Source organism: Equus przewalskii, chromosome 24, assembly GCF_037783145.1.
Source record: "Equus przewalskii isolate Varuska chromosome 24, EquPr2, whole genome shotgun sequence".
Taxonomy (NCBI): domain Eukaryota; kingdom Metazoa; phylum Chordata; class Mammalia; order Perissodactyla; family Equidae; genus Equus; species Equus przewalskii.
The window spans coordinates 11810265-11832693 of NC_091854.1; the positions used below are offsets into that span (position 1 = coordinate 11810265).

At 40.7% G+C, this 22429-nt stretch overlaps 1 long non-coding RNA gene across 4 annotated transcripts; it reads left to right on the plus strand.

Moving 5' to 3' along the window:
- The first annotated feature begins 5584 nt into the window (after positions 1-5584).
- On the plus strand, positions 5585-20579 carry LOC139079061 (uncharacterized). Of its 4 annotated transcripts, none has more exons than XR_011532329.1 (5): positions 5585-5945; positions 7592-7736; positions 8406-8476; positions 8953-9150; positions 19060-20579. It is a non-coding gene; the product is annotated as an uncharacterized lncRNA (long non-coding RNA). The 4 variants fall into 4 exon arrangements; XR_011532333.1 differs by having other exon boundaries at positions 5612-5777; positions 7592-7853; XR_011532332.1 differs by lacking the exon at positions 8953-9150 and having other exon boundaries at positions 5612-5945; positions 7592-7853; positions 19063-20579.
- Positions 20580-22429: the final 1850 nt, after the last annotated feature.

Below are 22429 nucleotides of genomic sequence, written 5' to 3' on the forward strand. Positions count from 1 at the left end.
GCTGCGTGTTTTTGTCACTCAGAAGGAGCCAGGCTAGCACACAACCAGGGTTGAACTTTGCCTTCCAGTTCAAGAGGAATCTTGTTGATAATTAGCTACAGCATTGGCATCAGGAGGCAGAGTAAGCAAATGGCTAGATGTATGAAATAAGAAACTCAGCATAAGGCCCATCTCAGCGTGTGGAGAGCAGGTCTCCTTGACAATGCCGGAAATTCCGCTAAGAGAGAGTCCTTTCTTTTAAGTTATGGCATTGCAATCTCAAAACCCCCTCTAAAGTGTAAATACCTCCAGAGGCATACTACATCTAGCCGCTTTTAGACAATAGCATTGCAATATGAGTTAATTTTTTAAATTGATCTCTAACTGTATTGTTCACTGAATCCCGAGTCTCGATGGAAGTAGACACAAAGCAAATACATTTTGATAGAAGGAGGGAGTATACAGCCTCAAGTCCCTTTTGAAAAGAAACCACATATTAATTAATTAACTAAAAAAGTTAGATCCTGACCATTGCTGATGGTAGCAGAATGATGTAGTGAGAAGAGACAGCCCTGGTTCAGGTCCTGCCTGGACATCACCAGCTACACGTCAGTAGGCAAGTCAACCTCGCTAAGTCTCCATTTCTCTTCTGTTCTGTTATAGTTTGAGTTCCCTCTGGGCAAATCTTGAGTCAAGGGTGGGAAGCAAGTTTTGATGTAATCCCAGGGAGCACTGAGAGGGGATGGAGAGGAAGTAGCTTCTATGAAAAGTTACAACTGTGGTCAAATGCTTTCAATCCCTTTGAAGACCGTTTGAGAGACTCTGGGAACCTGCCTCAAAATTGTCCACCCCAGGGAGAGGAAGTTGGGGCATTAATGCAAGAATTCCCATCCCTCAAAGGTTGAGGGTCACTCTTGGGCCAAGGACTCTCCGATACTTCCAGCCTATCCCGTGACTGGGCTGAGCATCTTCCCATGAGGGCAGAGCACACTTCAGGCAGGGGGACACAGCTGTCTTGCAGGAGACCAGCCTGCCTGCAGGAGACCTCCTGGGGCTTACCAAGGAGACAGAGATGGATACCAACAGCACCTGCTTCATATATAGCAGCTTCATACAGTTCTTGAGGAAAGTCATGGAGCATAATGTGAATATAATACTTAGCCTAATGTCAGGCACATAATAAAGAGCCAATAAATGGCAATTGTTGTGATCGTTATTATTGCTACATTTTTGTCTTTTAATTGAGGTGAACCTAGGCTTACTGTCACAGCAGAGGGCTCAGGGAGCCAGAAAACAGCCAGAAGCTCCTGGATAGGTCTGGGAAGCCCTAAGAATTGAGAAGAGTGAAAATAGCACAAGTGTGAGGCATAAAAGGCAAATTTCACGTCCTTCAGAGTTCGGCCTGGCTGTTCCCGTGGAGCACTGATGGGTCAGCTCTGCCAGATCTCTGCGGAGGGCCGCAGAGAAGAAAAAGGAGGCTGCATGTCCTCACCACCAGCCTCCGAGATATAAGCACCCGCTTGCAGTGGAAATCCCCACCCCTCTCTGGGATGAGAACTATCTGACTGAAAAGGGAAGCTGCGATAAATATTTCTGGTTTAACCTGGGCTGCATGACACCTTCTCGGAAGTTTTGCTTTGACTTTAGGCCCAATTCAACAGGGATGAATCCCCATAAATGAACTCCGGAGGAAAACACGGCTGTTTGAGAAGACAATGGACACCTTTTGCCCAGCAGCTAAGCCTGTCAGTCCAGTGGATACAGGATGACTCTCTCTCGACTGAGGTGGAATATAATGGAGGGAGGTGAGCTCCTGTCGACAGGCACAGTGGTTCGTACTGGCCGAATACACCACAATTCCCTTCGTGCAGCATTGTGCTTTTACCACCCTTCTATGTGGAACAAGGCTTACAAAAGGAAACGGTTTTGTTTGGCAGGTGGGAAATCATTTCAATTGTGCTATTTTTCTGTTTACTCAAATAAATATAAAGATGCTTTTATTTTCCACAAAGAATTGTTATCACTATTTGAATCTGTGTTGCTTCAAAAACAAACATCTTACTTGTAGTCTCAGAGCAGAGCATTCTCTTCCTCAGAGAGGCGATGTTCTTTAGGAGACTGGTGGGAAACTTGTAGAATATTGAAAGGATAAGACAAATTCCAGAATAAATAACGAGGAAACTTTGTTTTCTGAACTCTGATAACTGTGACTGACCCCCATGATAAGATGGACATTAAATGACTGGAACATGAAGGATTGGCCAAGAGTACAAGCCCAGGGTGGTCCAGCCCCTCCCCAAACCTGCAACTGATCTTACAAGACTATTCTCAGAGTTGCCCATCTCTCTGTCTCTCTCTCTCTCTCTCTCTGCCTACACTGAGCCCCAACTTCCCCTACAAGCCCACTTCTGCTTCCAACCGTGTTTTGTGGAAACCTCACTCCCTCTCTGATGAGCAGATGCTTACTGAGACCTGGACCAGATTTCAAATTACAATGAGTCTCATGCAAAATTATGGCTTCACTCATGGTTTCCTTCCACTACCCCACCATTCAAGTCCCAGCTCCTGCAGGGTGCCGCATCTACCAGCTGTCTCTGTCATTGCCTGGCCAAATCTCTCTGGGATTCCTTCTAGTCTGATTTTGTTTTTATCCTTTCAATCCATGAAACTGATGCTAACTTATGTAATTAAAGCAGATAAGGAAATATGCTTATTATTGGCTAGCTTTTCTGTCTTTTGTGTTTGAGTCCACACCATCATCTTCTCCTCAAAACAAGTTACAATTAATGAGTGCTTATATGTATTATTCTGCGTCATTCTCAAAGCTCAGTGACATTATCTCCATTTTACGAAGGAGGAATCTGGAGCCTGGAAAGATTAAGTAACTGACCAGACAGTTGTACACGCAGTCAGCGCAGCACGGGCAGACTACCCCCAGACTCTGCCTCCACAGCCTGTGCTCTCAACCCCCACCTACCACTACTTCCCCATCTTCTCAGGCTGCGGGCTCCTGGGGACCATCTAGTGCAGCACTGTGTGCAAGCTTTCTATTAATATGGCTATGATCATAATATCTTTCATGCCTGCTGCACCATACATTTCTGAAACCCCTTCCACGTGCATTGTCTTGGTGAATCGGAAAGGCAACTATCATAGATCAGTCAGGCAAAACTCTGCCTTCTCTGCTTAAAAAAGAAAGCTTGAAATTCAAAGTTCCCTATCCACAAAGCAGCCAATAAACCACATCTACATAGCTTTGTTCATTTTTTCCCCTCTCCCTTCAGGGTACGTGTTTCCACCACACGTGTCCACCCTTTTGCCTGTTTTGCCTCTATAGAAACAGTATATTGTTTCCTCTAAGAAAAGTTTTCTCCTGGTGGGAGTTACACACATGTATCAATGGAGGGATAAATGTCCCCTGGTAGAAATCTAGTTAGAACCTCCTCATCTGCAGAATTTATAACACAGCAGTAAGAATTTTCTCTTTGCAGAAATCTAGGGCATAATCAAGGCTTTCAATGGAGGGCAGGAAAGGGAAGTCACAGAAAATCAATTCAATATTTTTGAGGTATGGAACGGAGATAAAGGAAATGTTCTCTGAACTATTTTGTGGGCAGAGAGATATGATAATTTTTTTCCTCTTGAAGTCCTGGACTTTTCCTCAGTTCATGGCGTGACCTTGCCCTGTCATTCCGTGGTCTGATCCTGTTTCCCCTGAGTAACTATAAGAATAGAATCGCACACTGATAAAGAGTCGCTGAATGACTTGGGTCACCGTCACAATACTACCACTCATTAGAGGTGTGACCTAGAGCAAGTTCCTTAATAGACTTTCTAAGTCCATTTCCCCATCTGTAAAATGGGGATCATACAGCTGCCTCAAAAAATTGTTGTAAGGATTAAATAAGAATGCAAAGAACTTAAAGTGCCTGATGGAAAGTCCCTAGAAAACTAAAGCTGCTCATACACACAATGTTCTCTTTTTAAATGATTGTAAACCTATTTTGCTCAGGAGTTATAAGCATCCTGCAATGTAGTGACAACAAATATCAGTATAGATGGTAAGTTGTAGCAGTCAGGGTAAACAATATTCTGTAACATAATAAAAGACACCCAGATCTCAATGTCGTAGCACAATCAAGTTCTGTTTCTCACTAATGGCAAGTCCAAGGTGGTTGTTCTGGTCCAACAAGCTCCTAGGTTGTTCTTCTCCAAATGGTGACTCAGGGATCCAGGCTTCTACTGCCAAGGGTCTTTTTCCATCTCTCTTGTGTCTCCTAGTTGTTGGCTTTCAGCTGCTCAGGGGAGGAGAGAAAGAGAGGATAGCAGTACATGAGAAACGTTTTATGGCCACTCACATTCTGGAGCCTAGCCCTCTATCACATGAGCCCATCTAAACAGAGAGGACTGGGCAGTGCTGCTGAGCTGTGTACCCAGGAAGGAGAGGAGAACCAGATAAGGGTCAACATTGCCAGAAGGGAGAAGCAGGGGAATCATTTCACTTCTAATTTTGGTGCAAAATTATATTTTGGAAGCCTGGGCCAAAGAAGAGGTCATCTTGGTAACTTGTGTATTAAAAACACATAAGCAGAAAACAGGACCGTGGGAATGAGAGACAGAACTGTGGAGGGGTTAGAACTTTGATTTTGATGTTCTGCTCACTTCTTTCTCCTCTGGTCCCCCTTCCTAATCAGTGTCTTTCTCTGTCTTCTAGCTTCCCAGACCCCCAGCATAGGGCCCCCAAGCTGGTCTATACCTCACAGAACAGCTTCATATTTCAGACAATGATGTCCATTAAAAGATGCCTTATTTCCTCAGAGCCACATTGTCTGATAGGTGACAGCTAATTAATCTGATAAGTAATTCATGCAGCTAGAATAATGGTTATTATGGGAATTGTGTTACTAGGCCCAAGTAACCGGTATTTTTAATAGGTTCATTCTAGAGACAATACCTTAACCCAAATAAATTGCTCTAATATTAAGAATTGTTCAAATGCGGGAATCTCAGTCTTTAAGGCAGATCAAAGAGGACACATGTAGTAGGAGCAGCTCTGATAGAAACGTTGGGCACCTTAACTTTTGTCCCTTATACCTAACATTTGTTTTAATTGGGGTGGTAGATTATAGATCTGTAAAACATTTTAATACTAGACTGAATCGTTTAGTCAGAAAGGGTTCTTAGAAAAGCACTACATATTTAGGAAAGAATTTTATGTAGCTACATGAGATTCCTGATATCATTTGCTCTCCTTCCTAAATATGGAAATCCAGTTCCCAGGGAGAGTAGTAAAATGCAATGACTCCATAGGGGTCATAGTAATCATGGTAATCGCGTTCATGAATTAAAATCCCTCATTGACTATTGATTGGGAAGAATCACATTAGGTCCCCGTCCTCATGAATCCAGGGTGTGTAGGGTTTTGGGGATTTTTTGTTTTGTTTTTTGGATGTCTGCAAAAGCAACAGTGTTTGTGGTGAATGTCAAAGAAGGAGCCCAGGCCCCGTGGCGGGGATTGTTTCCTTGTGAGTAGGTTCCTAAAGGAGCAATTCCTGGCTTCCGCGTCCTGAGCGTAAGGACTCGAGCTGCTCTGTCCGACGTCATAAGGTGGAAGATAGAACTTTGCAGGCTCGTTGACGGGATGAGGGCCACCCTCGAAAAGATCTGTTGCCACTCGGTTAAGAAATCAGAAACAAGGAGCAGGAGAAAAAGCAAGACCCTGCAGCTGGAGTGGCTAGACACAGAACTGCCCTCCTCGGAAGTATCAAAGGACCCAGCTCCTGGGGACGGCCCCCAAGGTCAGCTCTCGCCTCCAGTGCCCTTTCTCTTCCTTGATTCTTCTTGAACCCCACTAAAGTGTTGAACTTCTCAGTTACCCTATGAGTTAGGGAGGGATAACCACCCCCACACCAGAGATTGACAAGCTGGGATGCAGAGAAAGAAGCAAGTTTCCCAGTATCCTGCAGGTAAGCATTGCTCACAGGAACCTAGTCTCCCATCTCTCTCCCAGGCTGGCCCTCCCCTCCCAACACCCTTATATGATTTGCTCTCAGAAGCCACAGAAGGAAAACTCATTTCCACAGCAGTATCCATGAAGAGCAGACACACATTGCAGATAAATCTGAGTTCAGATCTGGGCTGGACTTGCATTAGCAATGTGACTTTGCAAAGTCCCCTGTGGTCTCTGAGCTTTGGTCTCCTCCTCTTAGAACGGGGATCACAGGACCCACACGAGGTAAGTGTGAGGATCATGTGAGCTGACATGTGTGAAATGCCCAGCATCTGGAAAGCACTGGCACCCAGAACCATTAATAACTGAGAATGAATCATTAACAAATAATTTTTTTTTTTTAGTTTATTGGATCCCTCCTGGATATAGTGCCCTGAGCTGAGGGCTGGAATACAAAAAAATAGGGTATGTCTCTGCCCTTGATGGGCTTAAAAATACACTTGGAAAGACAGGTTATATGAAATAGCAAAAGAGTATTTTTTCAGGGTTAAACAAATGGAATATAAAGTTAGTACAGTCAGAAATAAGAAGAAGCAGTAATAAGCAGGAAGCGTCAGTGTAATTCAGCCGGCTTTGGAAACGAGTTTGGGACTGACATGAGAGAAGAATGGAACAGCACTTCCCCCATGCTAGGGGAAGTGGCCTGAACAGCAACAGCAAGTCTTGCATATTTAACAGGAAACTCAAAGTTAACCCAAATGATTGGCTCTTTGATGGTGGACTCCTGGCTCAATTAACAAGACACTCAGATTGCATTTTGAAAGTCACTTCCTGGTGCCCTGCAAATGGTTTTGCCAAGCTCTAGCCCCCTACCTGAAAGTCCAGCCCTGCCACTTAAAATCAATTAATGTCGCAAAGAACATTTGGGGAGAGGTGGTGTGAGGGATCAAAAGACCTGGCTTGCTCTTCAAAGGGCCCACATCATCCACGTAAAGCTCACTCAGGTAACTGCCCACAGCGAGTGTGCTGTGTCAGGCTCTTGCTTCCTTTCATACGTGTTGGCAAGAGCGATCAGAACTCTACAATGGCAGTTTCCACCCTTTTCTTCTGAGAGGTATGACCTACTCTTATCATTCATCGGTTTCCCAAAGGGAGAGCTGGCCTCTGTGTGTGCCCACAAGTGACACACTTAGCCGTGCAGAAGATACGTCTTGAGCAAGCAATGCTTCTCCGGCTTTAACGGGCATACATATCACTGGGGTGTGGGTCACAGTCACCAAGGACCCCGAGGTAGCACTGCTTTTGTCCAGGACCCCCCTCCCATGCCCATAACTCTGAAACTACATGACATCTTAACCTTTATAAGATTTCTTCAAGACAGCATTTAAAAACACCCAAATCTTTCTTGACCTTTACATTTTAGCAGAGTTTTTTTTTTTTCCTTAAATTGATGTTACAATAATTTTTTTAAGCTGTGGCATTTCTAAAGCTACTTCAAGAGGAACTTCACTTTCCCTTACCCATCCTATTTGAGACCAATCATTAATCACGATGGGAAGGCACCCAAGACTCAAACCCAGCTTTATTATGTTTTCGTGTTTGTGACATTTTCTTTCTATCAGCCAGTGGGAAGTTCTTACCCTTTTCGTTTATTATCTACAGGCTGCAGAATTTATTTTCTGGGTTCCAGCGTTCTTCCGTCACCTTCCACGCCCTCCTCTGTCATGGCCCACAGAGCCACAAGAGCTCCTTCAGACTGGTGTTTGGAGAGAATGGCTTATGGATATCATCTTTAACTTTGCTAAATGCAAGTCCATTTTGTCTTGGGCAATACAGACCTTTCTGCCTGTTGAGGAACAACTCAGCTGTCACATTCCCATCTTTTTTTCCACCATAAGGGCAACTCTTATAGAGAGAACATGAGGTGATGGACCCATAATCTTGCTGGGGCTGAGATCAGAGGTCACCAAAACTGAGGACCCATGGGCCTAGTTCTGCACGGCTATAGTCAGAGCTGATTAGCAGCAGCCCTTTCTAAGCCAAGGGTTCTTAACCTAGAGTTCATGGATGTAGACGTGTGTATAGAACTCACATGGCCATGAACTCGGATGGGAAAAAATTGTATCTTTATTTTTACTAACATCTAACTGAAATTTAGCATTTTATTCAATAATGAATATAGGCAAGAAACTACTGTGGTATTAGCAGTGCCTTAATGTGTCACCAGTAGAAGTCACAGATGTTTTCCTATCATATTACAGTGGTTGCAGATACCTTGAAAAATTGCTTATATTCACCACTACTTGAAAATATGGTAGTTATTAGTGTGGCTGCTAGATCTTCTTGTTTAATGCATTAAGAAGCACATATATTACTATATCACATGTTTGCGTGTTTTTTAATACTTTGATAATTATATTTCTATGTAATTGGCTTCCTTGGTAATTCTATGTGTCTTATGTTATGCCTTTTACAGCATTATTCTGAGAAGGGTCCACAGGCTTCAACAGATGCCAAAGGGGTTCACGACACACACAAAAAAAATGGGTAAGAACCTTCCTTTAGATTCTCCAGTTTGCCTCAGTTTCTGAGTGTCCAAGTCATTCATTTTGTAACATTCCTAATGCTTGTGGGATTTTGAGTTGGTTTGTTTAAATTTAGTGATGTTTTAGACCACTTTTTCTTTGCAGTAGGAGATTTGTGCTATTACCACAGGTGATATCATAGTCATTCATTCATTTTATTATTCATTTATTTAAAATATCCTTAATAACCTTTATTAAGCTTTCTGTCAAGTATTGTGAAAGATTATCAAATGAATAAGACATTGTCCCTGCCTCCAAGATCTTGCACTCTAATAAGAAGCTTGTCATTCCTATAAACTCTTTATTAAATTATAAGTGTTCCATGCTGTTATTCCCACCACTAGCAAGATCTACTCCTTAACAAAGAACATCCTATCCAGCCTTATGCCAAAAGTTGTCGAGGAACAGGAATTTTGTTTCTTTTTCATCTTCTTCCAGGAATTGTTAGGACATTCATCCAAAAGCCATTTGTTAAGCACCGGTTGGATGTGTGGACAAGGGAGATAGATGACTCTCAAATTTCTGGCCTGAGTGTCGAAGTGGAGAATTCTACTTTTCAGCAAGAAACAGAATGTGTGTGAGGAGCGAGGGGAGATCAAACTTGTGAGGGAAGGAAATTGTTGAGCTTTGAACTTGGTGAGTTTGAGGTTGGATGACTATAGTCGGATATATGGATCCAAAGCTTAGAAAAAAGTCTAGGTTCGAAATCTTAACGTGGGGGTCATAGTTGCATATGTGGTACGTAAAACTATTGGCAAGGATGAGATTGCTCTTTTACCATGCAGACATGCATTCTTTGAGGACTTTTAAGTAGCTGAAGACAATGACAGGTGTACAATAAGTAACCCCCCAACCCCCTCCCTCCACCAAACAACAAAATAGATTCAGAACTACGAAATCTCTATGCAAAACCACACTCTCGATGCTACTTGAAGAGAATGCCAGAGTGCTTAAAACAAAATTGTGAGCAAAAAGAGAAAAAGAAATGAGTCCCATGCCCTCTGTCCCTCCCTTTCTCACCACAGAGCTCTGCCGCAAGCAAAGGCAGACCAATAAAAACTACTAGAAATCCACAGGAGGGCATAGGCAAGGGGATCCTAGGGAGAGCTGGAAAGGGTGCCAGAAAAATTAAATAGAGCAGGACTTCAGGAAGGGGATTTCAAAGTATGTGCCTTTTAATAGGTAGGCAGATAATTAAAGGACAAGACACAATTTAAAGGGATAGACACAGTTGAAATGAGCAAGTGTGATTTAAAGGGATGGTCTTTCAAACACATAACTTCTAGGAGAGAAAAAAAGTGGGGGGGGGGGGGAATGAAGAAAAAAGCATCGTTTAGCAATGAGGTGGTAAGAAAAAAATGTAGGATCCCACAAGAAAAAGTAGATCAACAAAATTGGTGGACTCAGAATTCCTCCCCTACCACCAAAACAAACAACAAAATCCAGCTAAAGTACCCGAATTTTACTAGAACAACAGTAAAGAATGCCATTTAACTGGGAACCATGTAAAATGTTCCAATATCGCAAAATGAAAAACAGAACAATAAAATCCAAACAGGAGCATTGCAGAACAAACTTTCATGCAAATTAACTGAGGAAAATCCAAACTCCCCCAAGAAAAGACATGAAACAGAAGGAAACTTTAAGTTTACACTTCACACTAAATTAAATATATCCTAACAAGCATTTGAAGATATGAAAGACCACTTCAAATTAGAAATTCAAACACTGAGAGTAGAAATGGACAGAAGAAAAAAACATATAGAGAAATAAAAAAATAGTTGACTGAATTCAGAAAAGAAATGGAAGAGAAAAAGACATTATCTCAGAAATAAAGATGAAATTACACAATGCCCAATGAAAAACAGACTTAAGTGAAAATTTAATAAGAGACATTGACAAAAAGCAAGAAAACAACAAAGAGAATGAAAATGATACAAATGAAGATATAAAGTAGATCAGAGAAAAATAGTGAAAGCAGAAGACAGGCAAAGAAGGAACAATATTTGTATTATTGGAGTCCCTAAAGAAGAAAAAGAAAACAAATGAAACACAATGACTATTGAAAATTATAATCCAAAAAATTTTTCCAGAAATAGAAAAAGACCTGAATCTACACTTTGAAAAGGTTTAGTAGGTACCTAGGAAAATTAACCCAGAATGATCAAAACTGAGATATATCCCAGTAAAACTATTAGATTTCAAAGAGGAAAATAAAATCTTCAAGACCTCCAGGCAAAACAATAATAATAATCTTTGCAAAATTATTTTTTTGCAAAATTAGTAATGGCAAAAGAGTTCAAATGGCACCAGAGTTTCTAAAACCAAAGTACAAAGGAGTAACATTTTTTAAAAGTTCAATGAAGGAAATTATGAACAAAGGATTTTATATATAGTCAAGCTGTCCTTGACTATACCAGTTAACAATACTAGGGGCTGGCCCCATGGCGGTGTGGTTAAGTTCATGTGCTCTGCTTCAGTGGCCCAGGGTGTCACCGGTTCAGATCCTAGATGAGGACATGGCACCACTCATTAGGCCATGCTGAGGCCGCATCCCACATGCCACAACTAGAAGGACCCACAAGTAAAATATACAACTATGTACTAGCGGGATTTGGGGAGAAAAAGCAGAAAAAAAAAGATTGGCAACAGTTGTTAGCTCAGGTGCCAATCTTAAAAAATATATATATATATCATATAAAAGTTATGTCAAATAACGATTTTCAATATATAAGAACATATGGAATTTTGTACCCATAAAGTATTCTTGAAGAATTTACTAAAGAATAAGCTTTATCCAACAAACTGTGACTAGGAAAACTTCAATAAAAAGTCTGATATGAGGCATTGTAAAATATATAAATATACACACAATATTAAATCAAATTGGAGATGGAAGTGAAAGACTACCATATAGCTGTTATGTATCATGACAAAGTAGAAACATTGCAACTAAAATTTGGGAAAAGAGAGGGGAAAAAGTAGATATGCCTATATTGCAGTATAGGCATTAAGAGGACAGTAGAGGATCAAAATCCTGATTTGGGGAAAAAGTTAAAAAAATTAGATAAACCACAGGCTAACTTGATCCCAAAAAAGAGCAAAAGTACAAATATACAGAAAAGGAAAAAATTAATGAAAAGAGAGAAATAATCATTGAAATAGAAAAAGATTTATAGATCATAAGAGACTAAGCTATAGACCTCTATGCAAATAAATTCAAAAACCTAGATGAAATAGATAATTTCCTAGGGAAATATATATATTTACCTCATTAGAGTTAGAAAGCTTAAACAAACCAATTTTCATACAAGAAATAGAGAAAGTTACTAAGGAGCACACCCCCACCTCCCACCAGACACACACACAAATCACCAGGCACACATGATTTCACAGGGGAAGTCTACCAAAGCTTCAAATACTAGCTAGTTCCATTGCTCTATAAATTGCTCCAGAATATTGGAAATGAAAGAAAACTTTTTAATCCTTTTTATAATACAAATATAATACTCACACCTAAACAAAGACAATGCAAAGAAATAAACACTCACGAATATCAGTGCAAAAATTCTAAACAAAATATTAGTAAACAAAATACAACACATTTAAATCTCTTCAACACTAGCAAAAGGTTGTCTAGCCACACCCTTAACTTTCTTTCCAGAACATGCTTACCTAACAGCAAATCTCCTCATTTTAGCAGCATTTGTAGTAGACTAGATAGGCTGATGATTTCTCAAATTATCAAGTGCTGGTTTCTCTTTGCTTAACAATTCTTTTCTCAATTTGTGTCTTTCCTTTGTCATTTTACTATAAGCGACAAGAAGAAACCAGGCTGCACCTTCAATATCTTACTTGGAAATCTCCTCAGCTAAATACCCAGGTTCATCACTTACAAATCCTGCTTTACACACAACTGTAGGACACAATTCAGCTCTCCTTTCTGCCACTATATAGCAAAGATCATCCTTCTTCCAGTGGCCAATAACGTGCTCCTCATTTCTGAGTCCCCACCAAAAGTGCATTTAAGATTTATATTTCCACCAACAGTCTGTTTAAGGCAATCCAGGCTTTTTCTATTATGTATCTCAAAATTCTTCTAGCCTCTACCCATTATCCAGTTTCAAAGCCACTTCTACATTTTTAGGTATTTGACAGCAGCACCTCACTTCCTAGTATCAAAATTTCCATCAGTTTTCTATGGCTACTGTTACAAATTACCACAAACTTTGTGGCTTAAAACAACACGAATTTATTCTCTCATAGTTCTGGAGGCAAAAAGTCTGGAATTCAGATGTTGAGAGGGCCATGTGCCCTCAATAGACTGCGAGAATCCATTCCTTGCCTCTTCCAGCTTCTGGTGGCCAGCAGCATTCCTTGGCTTGTGATTACATCACTCCAATCTCTGCTTCCATCTTCACATTGCCTTCTCCTCTATGTATGTGTCTGGTCTCACTCTACCTCTCTCTTATAACCACATTTGTGAAGGCATTTAGGACCCACTTGGATAACTGAGGATAATTTCCTCATCAGAAGATTCTTAATTTAATCACATCTGAAAAATCTTTATCACATAAGGAAACATTTACAGATTCCATTGATTAGGATCTGATGGCCATTATTCAGCCCGCTATAAAGAACAATAACTCTAAAGGAAAGAAAATCATCTGACTATCTCCATAGACACTGAGAAAGCATTCGTCAAAATTTAACACACATTATGGTAAAACTAGTCCAGTATATAGGAATTGATGTATACTTTCTCAACATAGATAAGTAGTTCCAAAGTCAATTTCTTATTTAATGGAGAAACACTAGAACCATTTCCACTAAGATCAGGAGTGAGACACAAATCTCCACTGTCTCTGCTACCATCAGAGGTACTAGCCAATGCAATTAGGCAAGAGAAATCAATTAGAGGCATGGGAATAATTAAAGAAGAAGGAAACCTATATTTGAAGATGATATGATAATATACCTGGAAAACCCCAGAGAATCATTAATAAAATTAACTCAAGCAATAAAAGAATTTGTTGAAGTAGCAGGATGTAAATTGACATATAAAAATCAATAGGCTTCATAAAAATAAACAGGGGACATAATGATAGAGAAAAAAGCATTTACAAGAGGATCAAAATGTAGTAAATATTTATGAATAAATTTAACAAGAAGTGTGCAAACCTGTACAAGGAAAACTTTTTAAACACTCCTGAAAGACACTACTAAAGTCTTGGATAAATGGAAAGACATCCCCTATTCTTGGAGAGGACTATGGCATTATACAAATATCAGTTCTCCCTAAGTTAATTTACACAAATTTAATACGATTCCAATAAAATATCAACAATCTATGTTCTAGAGTTAAAGTTGCTACCACAGTTCATACAGGGAAAAAAAACATGCAGGATTGGTAGAAAAACACTAAAAAAGAAAAAATGCATGTGGTGACTAGTCTTACCAGAAATTACAACTTTCTATAAAGTCTTGACAATTAAAACAGTGTGGTGTTGGGACAACAGAGACATAAACAAATAGATTAGTGGAATTGGATGGTCCAGAATTAGACCCAAATGCATATGGAAAGCTAGCGTATGACAAAAGTGGCATCTCAAATCACTGGGATAATGATGAACTTTTTAATAAATAGTTCTGGAACAACTAGGTAGTCATTTGGAAAAAGATAAAATTAAGTCCACATTTCACATTGAACAGTAGAATAAACTCCAAGTAGATTAGGAAGTGTAACAACTGAAACCATTTGATATAGAGGAAAACATGGCTAAATTATTCTTTAACCACAGTAAGGAAAAGGCTTTCTCATTATGATTTAAAATCCAGAGACGATTTTTAAAAAGCACACGTTGATAAATTTGACTGCACACAAATTAAAATTTTTCCATGCCAAAAAAATACCAAAACAAAGTCAAGAGACAACTGACAAATGGGGAGAAAATACTTCAGCAAATACTAGAGCAAGAGAGCTCATATTCCTCAAACATAAAGAAGTCTTAATAATTGAGGGACAAAGAGAAGGATCAAAATCCTGACAGAAAAATGAAGGAAAGACATAAACAGATAATTCACCAAGAAAAAGAGATAAAAATGGTCCTTAAATACGCAAAAAAGTACTCAAACTCACTTACAATTAAAGAAATCCATTTCTCACCTATCAAATTGGCAAAAATTTGAAAATAGGAGAATTGCTTCTACTAGTAAAGTTCTTTGGTGAAGCTCTGGGAAACAGACACTTCCATATATTCCTGGTGGGAACGCAAATTTGTACAATCCTTTGAGAAGGACATCAGGAAATGTCTAGCAGAACTTCACATGCATTTTCTTTTTCACCTAGCAATCCCACTTCCAGGGGCTATATCTCCAACTTTGCAAAAATACATGTGCACCAACTTATTCATTGCTGCATTGCTTGTAATTGCAAAACACTGGAAATGACTTAAATGCCCATGTGTGAGAGAGTGCTTGAATAAATTGGTATATCCACACAATGGAGTACTATGCAACTGTGTAAAAGAATGAGGAAAACCGTGACAGGTATTAAATGAAAAAAGGCAAAGCCCCAAATAGTATCTAGAGTATGTGATCCTTTGTGTACGAACTTAGATATAAGAAAATACACGTCTGCTCATTCATGCAAGAGAAAATGAAGAAGGATAAAAAGGATTTGAGGGGCCGGCTCCGTGGCCAAGTGGTTAAGTTCACGAGCTCCACTGTGGCGGCCCAGGGTTCGGATCCTGGGCATGGACATGGCGCCGCTTGTCAGGCCACGTTGAGGTGGCGTCCCACATCCCACAACTAGAAGGACCTGCAACTAAGATATACAACTGTGTACAGGGGGAGGATTGGGGGAGACAAAGCAGAAAGAAAAAAAAAAAGATTGGCAACAGTTGATAGCCCAGGTGCCAATCCTGAAAAAAAAAGAAAGGAAGGTGCCAATCTTTAAAAAAAAAAAAAAAGGATTTGAATAAACTCAAAGTATCTCCCTCAAAATACTTATCAATAAAAAGGGAAAGATAGTAACTTTATGGTCCAGCAGAAATCAGCCCAACTAAGTGATCAAGGTAAATATTACCAGTAACAAGATATATCAACATCATGAATTCCTTCATATGACGTGATGAAAAAGGGACACACTATCATTTCTGTGATATTCTTGCCAAAAGTGCATAATCTAACCCAAATCATGAGAAAATATTAGACAAATCTAAATTAAAGGACATTCTACAAAATTACTGATTGCTACTCCTCAAAAGTGCCAAGGTCGGGAAGGACAAGGAAAGACTAAGAAAGTGTCACAGACTCACAACGTGAGGTCCTGCATAGGATCCTGGAACCCGAAAATAATACTTGCAGGAAAATCACTGAATTTCTAATACAGTCTGTAGTTTCGTTCATAATATTGTACTAATGTTAATGGCCTATTCTTGATATTTATACTCTGGTGATGAGAGCTATTAACACAAGTGAAAGCATAGTGAAGGATTTAAAGGAAACCTTTATAGTACTTTTTCAACATTTCATAAGTAAAATTAGTTCAAAATAAAATGTTGTTTTAAAGCCAAAAATGGATCTCTTAACTTCTATTCAGGGTTTTTTGGAAACCTCCACCTTTCCACAATTTTCCCATGAAAGTTTCAAAACATTTCTAAAACCACATACCACTAATCTTAAGCTCACAGTGATCAGAAGGGCAGCCTTGCAGGATGCCAAATTAGTCAAGAAGAGGAGAAAGCCAAAGGGGCACCAGAGGAAATGGAGCAGCTGAGGGAGAGATTTTTAAATGACCTCTTTTGTGTTGCTAAATTTATTCATAACCTGGAATAGGCTACAACCATCAGAAGGACACAAAACTCATCAGGTAAATTCAAAGACTTTTTAAAAATGCATCTAACCACCTCCTGTCCAAAACATTCAAGCTTAACCTTTCTCCTGAAAATGCAATCTGCTCTTTACACCCTGCCCGCATACCAGACTCCGAGACCTAGATTGTCACACGAGCAGAACCATCACCTTGTCCTGATTCAATAGGTTCGTGTTACATTATCAGCTTGAGATCCTGGGGGTATGTGGAGATGTGCCTATTCATTGCTGAAAGAGTTCACGCACAATTTATGTCCTTCACAGAACTGTGTTCTTAAAACTATTTTTGGAATCCATTTAATTATGTTTTTCAAACAACCACATTAGGAGGTGATTGTTCTTCGTATTAGAAGTAAAAGAAATGAGACAAAGATCTCAAAACAATTAAATGAGATGCTCATGATAAAAAGACTTTGATAAAGACAACACCAGATGTAATATCTCCAGCCTCTGCATCCTCTTTTTGATCTAGAAGATTGTGCTTCTATGGGAAATGTGTACATGGAGCTACTGAGCGCCGGTAATCCAGCTGACATGGCTATAGGCATCACATTCACAATGTAGTGATGTACTTTGATTGCTTCGGTCTTTACACTTTTTGAAGCCTTCTTCATGTATTTTATTTAATTTTATCCTCAAACCACATTGTGAGCACAGGTAGGATAGATATTTCCTTTTAATGATGATGCTATGGCTGAAAGGTTGTGTACCCCAAAATTCATATGTTGATACCCTAGTTCCCAAGATGATGGTGTCAGAGATGGGGCCTTTGGGAGACGATTAGGTGGTGAGGGTGGAGGCCTCAGGAAAGGAATTAGTGCCCATTTGAAAGAAGCTCCAGAGAGCTCCTCTGGCCCTTCCACCATGTGAGGACACAGCAAGAAGCGGAGAAGTCCGAGACCCTCGAGAGGGCCCTCACCCAACCATGCTGGCACCCGGATCTCAGACATCCAGCCTCCAGAACTATGAGAAATAAGTTTTTGTTGTTCATAAACTACCCAATCTCTGATATTTTGTTATAGTGGCCTGAATGGACTAAGACAAAAGATAACACCACACTATTCAATAACACTTTAAACTACATGAAGCCCCCTTATTGACATTACCTTACTTAGGTCCTACTAAAAGGAAAAGTGTAAGTTAGTATTACCCCCATTTTCTAGATAACTGAGGCTCAGAGATGGGCTGATCCAACGTCACACAGTTAGTGAGGGGAGAGATGGGATTTAAGAGCAAGTTTTCTGACTCATAATCTAGGAATTCTCCCCCACTATGCCATAGCTGCCTATGAAAATGAGGAGAAATTACAAGTTTCTACTGACTCCAAAAATGAGTTCATGCATGACTTCATGCTAGAAGGGACTCTAATGGGATCATTCTGCTTAGCTGCTTAACCACCACTGCTGTCCCAGTGGGGCCTGGCAGAAACAGGACACGGGCACAAGTTTGCGAGTAAGAGCAGCCCCAGACCAGGCAGCAGGCTAGGATTCGGGCAGTTGTCTGTATGGATGTCAGTGGTTCACTTAGGAACCACTCCCAGGATGTTCGGAGAGCCAGAGAGAATGTATGTTAACTCATTAATTAAAAACTCAGAAAGAATCATTAAATATTTGAGGTAGGAGACAGTGAAGCTTAGGATGGCTCCTATTGTACAAAAAAAAATTGATTGAGCCAGCTCTGTATGCTTCCCTTCTTGCCCTTGCATGTCTTCAAGATATGGTGCTCACCTTGCCTAGCCCGGGAGAACTGAGTTTCACAAATAACAGGACTCCAGAGTCAGGCTTGACCCTTCAGTATGCTGCTGGGTTCCATGATGTTCCAGAGTCTGACCAGGGTCTATGATAGAAAGAAAAGAACCAAGAAACTGAAGAGGGAAGGGCTGTAGGAGTGAGGCGGGTGTGCAGAGAATTGCCTTCCTCCTGGTCCCTGGCTATGCTGAGGGTGGCACCTAGGGCGAAATTCTGGCCACCCCTGTAATGGCCCACAGAGTTCAGTTGGACAAAGCTCACTAATCTGGCAGCTGTCACTTCACTTAGAGAGACATGATCGATTTTATTGCCTGTGGCCTGGAGTCTGGGGCCACACCAGGTGTTGCTGCCAGGTGCAGGCGGAGCTGGCCCTCCCCGTGGCTTCTGCAGGACAAGAGTTTGGAGGCCTTTTCCTCCAGAGTTGAGGGGATTGGGGTTTGCCTCTGCTGGTTTTTATGTGGCTGCTTTGGGGGAAACTTTCACAAAAGCGTAAAGTGGCGTTCTGATAAATGGTGGCATGAGAGCTGCACAGGAGTTCTAGCCCTGAAGGTCACCAGGAAAAGACCAAAACTGGTAAATTCAGGGATGTTTTGTCCCGAACTTGCAAATCCAAACAATCTCACAGTCATGAAATGGAAAGTTTGTGGGAAAAACAAATGCTTTGGTTATTACAGTGTTACTACATTCATAAAATATATTTCACTGGGGGGGAGTTTACACAGGGGGTAATGAGATTTTTGCTTTATACATTATTTATCACTGCTTAATCCAGGTACTGTGGGTTATTTTTTTATTCCTTCGTTTTCACAGCTACAAAACACTTCAGTATTTCTAATTTATTTCTGCTTACAATACAGATGTTCTCAATTGTGTTTCTAACTACATTTCAACCGTTATGATCGTGTTTATTTGTTTGTGTCAGCAGACAAGCAGGGGCTGAATGTGCGGTACACAATAGTGAGGCTTCCAGAAGCCTGTAAAAAGGCCTCTTCTGCTTTAGTTATCAACAAATTAAAGTACGCTGCGTGGCGCGATCTTTATCATCGCAGTTTTAATCCTCCGACAATTCCCCTGCAGTTGGGTAAGCAGAGCAACACCCTCTCTCAGTGCGGAGAGGTTGCACGCCTTCAAACAGCACTTTTCAAGATGACCATTTGGAAGCAACATTTGGAGAACATTTGGGTTATGTCCTCTAACTGAATTTCCAAGCTGTTGGTAACGGACTAAAGAAAATGCAGTCTGTACTGAATCCTAAGAAAGCAAGAGTGTGAGAGCCTTGAAGGTCATGTGTAAATATTGACATTTTAATTTTCTTTAGCATACCAAAGTGGGGCGCTTGTGTTGCTTATCTTCCATAAAAACTCACCCATTTGCACTGCTCCCCAGATTGTCGGGGGAGAGATCTAATCTGAGCAGCCGTGGGTGCTCTTCCTTGTCTTTGCTAACAAGGCTGAGTTTTGTTTGTGCAAAATCTGAGTCAGAGGGGCGTTCCTCCCCTCTCGTCTCCACCACGGCCTGATGCACCTGATTAGATAACAGAAATCTGTGGGCTGAATGTTCATGTAGTAACATGAAAGCCAAGATGCAAAACATTCAGGGAAAACAGCCTCCCACTCTCTCAGAGAGTCAAGTTAGGCTATTTGGGGAACTAATAACTGGCTAATTTGGCCAGAACACCTTTCTATGTGTCCTCAGAAGCAGCACGAGGAAGAAATGCCAGCATGTCCTCAGTCTCTGTACCCTTCTCACAAACCAGGACTCCACCTGCATAGCTTAATTTAATCAGGGCCAATTCTGAAGGTGAAATGCAGGTGACAGCCCCGTCTCCCCGCCAACAGCAGTGGTTAGTGCTCCCCAGGCGCTTAACAACTTCGCCAAGACGCTTAGGGGCTGACCTACTGCATTACTTTCCTACGCCAAAGCCAAGAGCCCCGCTTATGGAGAACAGCCTGGCAGTTTGATAACATGCCAGAGGCTCCTGTCTCCCCACGGTGAGGTCACTGGAATCATTTCCCTCCTGAGACATGGTCGATTGAAACGCAGCTCTTGTGAAATGAGGGGCCAGTGAGTGAAACATGGAGAAAGCAGGGCCACCTCAAATGGTCTTTGGCCTGAAAGGTTTTTCCTAAGTGAAAAGAAGAAAACTGAATGTTGGATCAAAACGATCTTCCAGTGCTTCATAACTCAAGCTCTCCGACTGACCTCAAAAAGGGGGAGATGGCCCAAAAGACCAACATCATTGTCTGCTCTCTGCATTTGAATTTTGAAAGGTGCTCCTCAAACATTAATGATCTAGCCTCTGTGCCCAAATAAATGTCATGATTTACTACTCACACTCTAGTTACAAAGCTAATCACCCTTCCCTCCTCCAGCTCTGTAAGTCTTGGCCGGTTCAATGATTGAAATACCTAGCGCAAGAGATTAAAGGAACTCTCAAAGATACATTACTTTGTTTTGTGTTGAAGCGGTACTGAGTGGGCAGAGTGAGTCCCATTCAAAATTCCCAAATGGGCAAATTGTGTGCCTGTTGGCCCTTCCCTCCTCTCTCCGGGCTTTCCTCTCACCTCCTTAGCAAACCACCCCTTCATCCCCACTGATGAACTTCCAAGGTTCTTCCAGCTCTGTTGGTCCCTTTTAGCCACTGGAAAACAAAGCCAATAACTAGCTTAGCGTATTTGCCTGCGTGAATTAATTTTGTGTTTTGCTGAAACCCAGAGAATTTCCATTTTTAAGGGAAGGAAAGAAAGCCAAAGGAAGGAATCTTTAGGGTGGAATGTCAGACACCATGACACCTGGATAAAATATAATTTGGGGCAGGGGACGATATTCTCAACATCCCAAAAGTAGAAAAACCAGTCAAGTTCAGTACCCATCAGGCAGACCTGGTAAATTTCAGGACAGGGCCCTCCCCCACCCCCAACATATACACAACTTCCCACTGTGATGTTCTAGGCATAGTGTATAATAGCTCTACCTACCTACTCAGAGCCTAATACTAATTAGTTTTAATTAACCTAATACCTGATGCCTGAATACCTGAACTAAATTAACAGAGTCTGGCTGTCCTGGTTATTCCCAAGATCCTCTTGCCTTCCCACCCCCACAAAAAAATGGCCCAGTAGTTAAAAAAAAGTCCAGAAATGAATAAAGAGCATGATAGAGTTTCTTTAGAACATCTAAGTTAATGTTGCACAATTCACTGTTTCTGTAAAGAGTTTGATTCCCCTAGTTGGCCCTGATTTGTTTCAGCCTAAAGTCTACGATGCTTTCCTTCCGGTTTGGTCTCCTCCACATATTCGAACCTATAGAGGTGAGTGGCGAGACTGAGAAGACTTGTTTTATTCGAGTTTGTGAAAATGATAGCTTTTATCAAGTTCGATGTCATAAGTTTTCTTCCACAAGACAGAAGAGTATCCTTCCTGGTGAGCAATAGTTCTTTATTACATAGAAATCGTTCCTAATTCTCAGCAGATAGAGCATTAGAGAAAACAGGTGTATTCTCCCAAGTCACAAAGAATAATGTGATGGTCAATATGATTGACTGTTGTAAGCTTTCATAGCTCATTTCAGACTGAGATCCTGAAATACGGGAAAAGATCAGTGCCTGCTGGCCAAGGGAGATCATTGTGCTGACCAAGGGAGACCATTGCTGGAGGCAGAAAATAAACCTCCCAAAAGGTGACCGGGACAACCATCACTTTCAACAGTGTGTTAAAAGCAATAAGATAAAAGGAATAGGAAACTTAGACTGTGCTTCCTGGATTCTCAAAACATTCTCAAAAGAAGAGGTAAATTTCCATTTTCTGTGAAGTTTAAAATCTACAATTTTCTGGCATCATTGCCGGATATGTAGGAAAAAAAATCTTTTTTTCGTCTGGTGTAGTGTATCCCAATCAGTGTGCACATCAGGAACACCTGGAGAATTATGTGGAGTTTTGTTTGTTTGTTTGCTTGTTTCCAAAATACGTGGTAGCAATCCACTACAAAATTTGTACTGAAACTGAATTTCATAGTCTGAGGTCAAAGAAATGTGTACTTTCAAAAATTCCCCAAGTAAATTCTGAGATTGACTCCTAATTCAACAACACAAATATAAACCCTTTAATTCTACCTTTGAAAGTTGTGATGACCAACTTTCAGATTTAAAACCCATACCTTCTTTACTTGGTATGTGGGGACAAGGAAAGGAGAGAGTTTAAATGCTGAAGACAACTTTGACAAGAGTGAACATGAGATTAACAAATTTAGAACCCAAAATAAAAGAAGGAGAGAACTGTCTTTCCTTGTCTTCT